At 46.3% G+C, this 6663-nt stretch overlaps 1 protein-coding gene across 4 annotated transcripts in view; it reads right to left on the minus strand.

Moving 5' to 3' along the window:
- Positions 1-5745, minus strand: part of CCDC125 (coiled-coil domain containing 125) — a 29355-nt gene extending 23610 nt beyond the window's left edge. Inside the window, exon 1 of one of the 4 annotated variants that reach the window (XM_065905219.1) lies at positions 5472-5745. The gene's annotated coding sequence lies outside the window, so the exon portion shown is untranslated. The remainder of the gene's footprint in view (positions 1-5471) is intronic. The other 3 variants (XM_065905218.1, XM_065905217.1, XM_065905216.1) reach the window with 3 other exon arrangements.
- Between the last annotated feature and the right edge of the window lie 918 nt (positions 5746-6663).

The raw sequence follows: 6663 nt of genomic DNA on the forward strand, positions 1-6663 counted from the left end.
CTTCCTGACCCAGGGATCGAACCCGGGTCTCCTGCATTGTAGGCAGATTCTTTACCATCTGAGCTACAGATATATAAGTAAAAGACAGATAGACAGATAAATAAACAGATAAATTAAAAAACTGAAATACTTGCCTGGGGTAAAAAAACTGAACAGTCACCTTGGTAAGGCGCCCCACCGGATAACCTGGGACTAACTCCAGGTGAAGAGGCCACACAGGGAAGCGCCCATCACTAAGCCCTCCCCAGTGGACCCCACTGGGGTCTCCTGCCTGGAGACAATGGCCTTCCTGTTGGCTGAAGAGCACCAGAAACGCCCAGCCTTGTCGCCCCAGTACCAGGGCAGTTAAGAGGGACTTTCACCACCAGCATTTCAAAACAGCTGCTTTGAACTTCCCTGGTGGTCCAGTGGTTAAGACTCCATGCTTTCAATGCAGGGGACACAGGTTTGATCCCTGGTCAGGGACCTAAGATCCCACATGTCATGGTACAACTAAGCCCATGCACTTTAATGAAGACTCAATGCAGCTGATAAGAATAATACAAAACAGCTGCTTTGCTGAAGTTGTTTAGAAACATTTCATCCTTTTCTTAAGATTCATGTTTTTTAAAAAAGGAAAATAAACACATCTGCCATCCTTTCTAAATACCCTGCTGTTTAGGTAGTGGCTAACCAGGACATTCAAAACAGTTAAACCTCAGTCTTGTGTTTTTGCTCAAGTCTCTCTTAGTTTGCTACTATTAAAAGCACACACGGATGCCAAATAAATCTATCATGTTTGAAGGTATCATCTACCTGTTGCCTTTAGGGCCAAGGTACCATATATTTTCAGTGTTTAATAACAAAGGCCCTTAAAAAAATTTAAAAACAGAACAAAAAAACGCCCTTAGAAAATTGGAAAAGATACATCATAAAAGAAGGTACGATGGAGAGAGATTCAGCATCATTCGTCATGGAAGAATTGTAGATTTAAACCACAATGAGATTCTACCACCTACCAATGACAATTCCAGGTGCTGCCGAGGATATGGACACCCACGTACACAGCAGGTGGGAGTGTAAGACAGTACAACCACTGTGGAAAAGTCTGAAGGCTTCTTTCAAACAAGTGACCCATCAGTTGCATTTACCCAAGAGAAATGAAAACTGTTCATACAAAGATGTGTGCATGAATGTTCAGTTCTTTGGCCAATATTCAAACCAGCCAAAAAAAAAAAACCTGAAAACAACCCAAATATTCATCAACAGGAAAACGAACATATTGTGGTAGTCCACACAAAGAACATATTCAGTAATAAATAACAAACTTCAGATGTATGTGATAATATGAATCTTAGATGATGCTAACAGAAGAACCATATACTGGTATGAAATATACTATATGAAATCTGGACCAAAGTAACGTACACAACAGACAACAGATCAATGGTTTTCTGAGGTGGGAAGGATGAGGGAACTTTTCTGGAGTGATGAAAAAGTCTTGTGTCTTGACTGGATGATGGTTTGTCAAATTCATGAAACCATACACTTACAATGGTACCTTTTATTATATGTAAAGTATATCTCAATAATACGCTGTTAAAATTTTTAAAAAAAAGTAAGGGATTTTTTAACTGGACTAGGAGAAAAGATGAGAAGTGTGTTAAGTAGTTGTGTTGTCCTTGGTAAAAAAAATCATTAAACTGGATGTCTTACGTTGGTAACAACTTTTAAACCATGATCTAATAACTGCCAGCACTTGCTGCTTACTAGACACTATTCTAAGTGCTCTACTTATTCTATTTAATCTCCACAAACACTTTAAAAGACAATGCTATTATTGTTTTAAGTCTACCTAGAACTATTACACTGAAGTACAGATAGATTAAATAACATAGCTAGAGTACAGTCAGATTCTGAATCTAGACTCCTCATGTCAGAGATACTGCTAGACTCTTCGCCATTGCTTTCTATCTTTCAGAGAACTTTAATGAGATTAATATCAGAGTAAACCAAGTTTCTATTATTTATGATATCAAATAAAACTGAGAGAGAAAGTCTAGGATAGTTAATTTGACCAACACTCAACACAGTATATTGGGTCCATTTTTTTCCCCAAATTTTTATGAAATCCTCTTGGTTCCTTTATATGTTTATTTCCTAAATAAGTCTATTTTTATTTGTCAAGGAAGATAGGTAATTACTTACTGAATCGAAGACAAATTCCTAAGAGGCTGCACTAGAGCAGATTTCTGCCTCTGTTAAGAAGGGTGTGGTCAGGGTCCGGCAGCCAGCCGTGAAGAAAATGGAATTGGTCAAGACAAAGGAAAAAAGCAGTAAGAGGAAAGAGTAAGCAATCACAAGATCAGCTAAGAATATTTTTCAAAGTGCCACATATATTCAAGCATCATAGGTATGCCTTGCCACTGTTCAGAGCTGAGCATGAGATTTCACATGGTCTAATGTTCTAGTGTTTTTTAAAATTTAACTTTGGGACACTTTTATATAGTAAGTCTGGAGTGACTTTTTCATCACTCCAGAAAAGTTCCCTCATGCCCTTTGAAGTCATCCTTTCCACCCCAGGCAACCACCGATAACAGCAATCTGTAATGCAATCAAACTTGACCTTTAAAACACGTTTCTTATAAGAAAGGAGAAAAGAGTGAAGTTACATTCCATTCAACCACTTTTAAATGCATTCAAGGTTGACGACCAGGAAGGCAGCAGGAGGTGTGACAGAGAAAGCCCTGATCCAGGAGGCCTGGGTTCAAATCTCACACCACCACTTGCCGCTCTGTGATTCTGGGCAAGTCAGTTAACCTCTCAGAGCCTATGTCAGAATTTCCAAAATGGGTTAAGCATAACTACTTTATAGGTGGATTACTATCAATATATTTGAAATCAGTGTTGGTTGTTATGAATTTGAGTTTTAGCATCTTCATTTGTCAAGTCAGGGGACTGGATAAGACTCTTGTTCTTTAGACCTCTAAAATTCTGATTCTATTGCAGCATTCTTCCAAGGTGTGCCCCAGGGAACCCTGGCTCTATGGACTATTCAGTGTTGTTAGGAATAAAAGGATCTTTTTGGTTTCATTAAGGGTGTCTTTCTATGCCAGTCCAGGCAAAATTACATAGAAAATTACACAGTAGTAGCAGAGCCAGAACCAGAAACCACATCTCTGGCTCCCGGCCCGCTTGCCAATGGCCACTGGATGAACAGACGACAGCCCGTGAGCAGACAAGCTGCTGCTCTTCTGTTAAAACAGCCCTGAATGGGACGTGGGTCTTCCTAATTCCTAAATCTAAGACCTAGTCTCCTAACCCCTAAATTTAAGACAGCCTCATCCCCCTGTCTCCTCTACCTCTGCACAAGCTACAGTGCTACTGACACCATGTCCAAGGCCCCTTGGCTCCACAGCCCCACAGGGGTCCCTGGCTGCCTCCTACCTGCCCACTCGGACTCCTATTCCTCTTCCCGTCCCTTTTGTATATATTTGGCTTCCTCTCCTAAAAGCTTTAAATTACATCTCCAGCTGGTTATCCTGCTAGCAATTCAAACACAGGTTGTTCAAAAATACTTTCATTGCCCTCCCCACCTCCACCCCAAGTATCCTCCTGAGTCCCCCATTTCTGCAAATCCATCAACCATGCTCCAAGACATTCAGGGACAAAAACTCCAGGATATAGGTTATTTCCCTTTTTCTTCTTTGCTGGCCTTCAGTTGCCAAGTTTTCCACAAAATTTCCCCAAGTCATGTCCTTCTTTGGGCTTCCCTGGTGGCTCAGGGGTAAAGAATCCGCCTGCAATGCAGAAACCACAGGAGAAGCAGCTTCAACCCCTGGGATGGGAAGATCCCCTGGAGGAGGAAATGGCAGCAAACTCCAGTATTCTTGCTTGGAGAACTCCACAGACAGAGTAGCCTGGAGGGCTACAGTCCATAGGGTCACCAAGAGTCGGACACGGCTGAAGCAACTTAGCACGCACGTATGGCACATGTCCCTCTTTGCACATCAACGTCATAGCCCTGGATGAATTTCTTTAACCTCTCCTGGGCTAAACCAATACTCCCTGACTGCTGCCAAGTCAATCATTTCCAAGCACACATCCAATAATGCCCCTCTCCTGCCCTAAAACACACCACGGCTCCCGTGCACACACGATGAAAGCAGGCGTCACGGTTTGCTAGAAGGGAACGGCAGCTTCCACTTCATGTGCCATGTGAGCTCCCGGGGCACGCTCTGTGCTTCCGTGTAAGAGGTACTTTACCTGCTCCCAGGCCCCCGCAGCCCCATCTCCTTAAAGTCTCTGCTGGATCCTTTCTCCTCTCAGGACCCCCTCAGTTCAGGACGGCCACTCCCTTCAGTAGCCCTCCTGAGTCCCCGGGGCCAGAAGCGATCTCTCCCACCTCTGAGCCCTCCTAGCTCAGCGTTGTGCCTTTCTAACAGGCCTTCCTGACTTGTGTTAAACATGCCCCTAAGGCACGTGTCTCATTTACTTGCGCATAACAGGTGTTCCAGAGACACTTAATAGATGGAACTGAAAAAGAAAACAGACTCCTGCTTGGAAAACTTGAACTAGAAACACCCACCCCCACTAGCTGGACAACTCTTTCCTTAGCAAACAAGTTGATCAAACAGACACCTAATTCCTGGTGAAAAAGGAAGTGACTTCAGCCCTTTCTGTAAACAATGGTCTACTGCATATCACTGTAGAATTCTGTTTAAATTTTTATGCTAACATAATTTTAGACATACAGTAAGTTGCAAAGATAGTACCGTGAGCTCCTGTATACCCTCTACCCAAATTCTTTTAATGAAGTATAGGGTACATTTATCAAAAATAAGAAATTAACAATGATACACTTAACTAAACCATATATCTGTATGTGTGTTAGTTGCTCAGTCGTGTCTGACTCTTTGGGACCCCATAGACTATAGCCCGCCAGGCTCCTCTGTCCATGGAATCCTCCAAGCAAGAATAATGGAGTGGGTTGCCATTCCCTTCTCCAGGGGATCTTCCAGACCCAGGAATCAAGCCCAGGTCTCCCGCATTGTAGGCAGATTCTTTACCGACTGAGCTACCAGGGAAGCCCTAATTAAACCACATACTTTATCAGGATTTCCCGTTTCCCTTTGTTATTGTTCAGTCCCTCAGGCCTGTCCAACTCTACAACCCCATGGACTGCAGCACGCCAGGCTTCCCGGTCTTTCATTATCTCCTGGAGTTTGCTCAAACTCATGTCCATTGAGTCGATGATGCCATTCAACCATCTCACCCCTGTCGTTCCCTTCTCCTCCTGCCATCAATCTTTCCTGCATCAGGGTCCTTTCCGGCTTCCCTACTGAAGTCCTTTCCTGTTCGAGAATCCAATCGAGGATACCACAATTCGTTTAGTGAGCTACAGTTTTAACATTCATAATTAGTAGAAAAAGTATAGAAAAAGTAACAAAGGAGGAGGGGAGAGAGGCAGAAATAGAGTCTTTCAAACCTACTTCTCGTTTCTACAATGTCAGAGAAGGCCATTAACTAGCATGAGGGGAAGGAGGAGCCCGTTTACCAGCTTGTCCACAACCTGCGGAGTTTCTCGAATTTGCGCAGCTGCGTCCCGGGGTCTGGCTCCACCAGATCCTTGGTGGATCCACCCTCCCCAGGATCCTTGGAGGGTGAAGAACGGAGAGCCGGGCACGGCGAGCTGGACCCTGGCCGACTCAAGACGCCCCTGTCTCGCCCCCACGCCCCCTAAGCGCGCTCACCGGGCGCGAGCCTCCCCGCCGCGCGCGCCGCCGCCCCTCCCGCCACGCGACCGCGCGGCGCGGCCCCGAGCGGGAAGGCGGGCGCGGCGCGGCCCCGAGCGGGAAGGCGGGCGCGGCGCCCGGGTCCCCGGCCCCCCCGCTGCCTCGGCGCCACCGTCTGAGCCCTCCCGGGTAGGGTGCGGGGCCTAGGAGCCCCGTGCGACTGGGACACACATAATGTCCCCAGATACAGCGCAACCGAGTTATAAATAATAGCTCGAGACCACGAGAAACGACGAGGCCGTGTGCGCGTCAGTGAAAGTAAAATGAGCTGGTTCAAACCGTAAGCCTCTAGGAGTCGCTCAAGAGAAGGATGGAGCTGAGCTGTAGCGGGGCTTTCGAAAAGAAGGGTTTCAGAGCCGAGGAATGAGGAGAACTTGCAGGCCAAAGGAACTGCCAGGGCGAAGGCTAGGCAGTGGGAGGGAACCAGAGGGCAAGGCCTGGAGAACTGCTACTGAGGCGATCCATTCCTGTGAATTTCCTGAGAAAGACCCTACCTCCCTTCAACCCCACCCAAAATGCCAGTCATTAGCTTCCTCACCTGGTGCAATGATTTTGGTATTTCCTAATACCCGACAAGGGCTTCCCAGGTGGCTCAGTGGGAAAGAATCTGCCTGTCAACGCAAGAGACGGGAGTTCAATCTCTGGGTCAGGAGGATCCCCTGGGGGAGGAAATGACAACCCCCTCCAGCATTCTTGCCTGGGAAATCCCGTGAACAGAGGGGCCTGGTGGACTGCGCTCCATAGAATCGCAGAGAATCAGACCCGACTGAGCGCACACGCATGCCACCCTGTAGTCGGTGACGTGGACCTCTCCGTGGGCCTGTCTGGTGGAATCTGTCCTGCTTAAGCGGTGCATGCGCGCACGTGGGACGGCCCTACCGCGAGGGCA

The sequence above is a fragment of the Muntiacus reevesi genome, chromosome 14 (genome assembly GCF_963930625.1).
Source record: "Muntiacus reevesi chromosome 14, mMunRee1.1, whole genome shotgun sequence".
NCBI classification, from domain to species: Eukaryota; Metazoa; Chordata; class Mammalia; order Artiodactyla; family Cervidae; genus Muntiacus; species Muntiacus reevesi.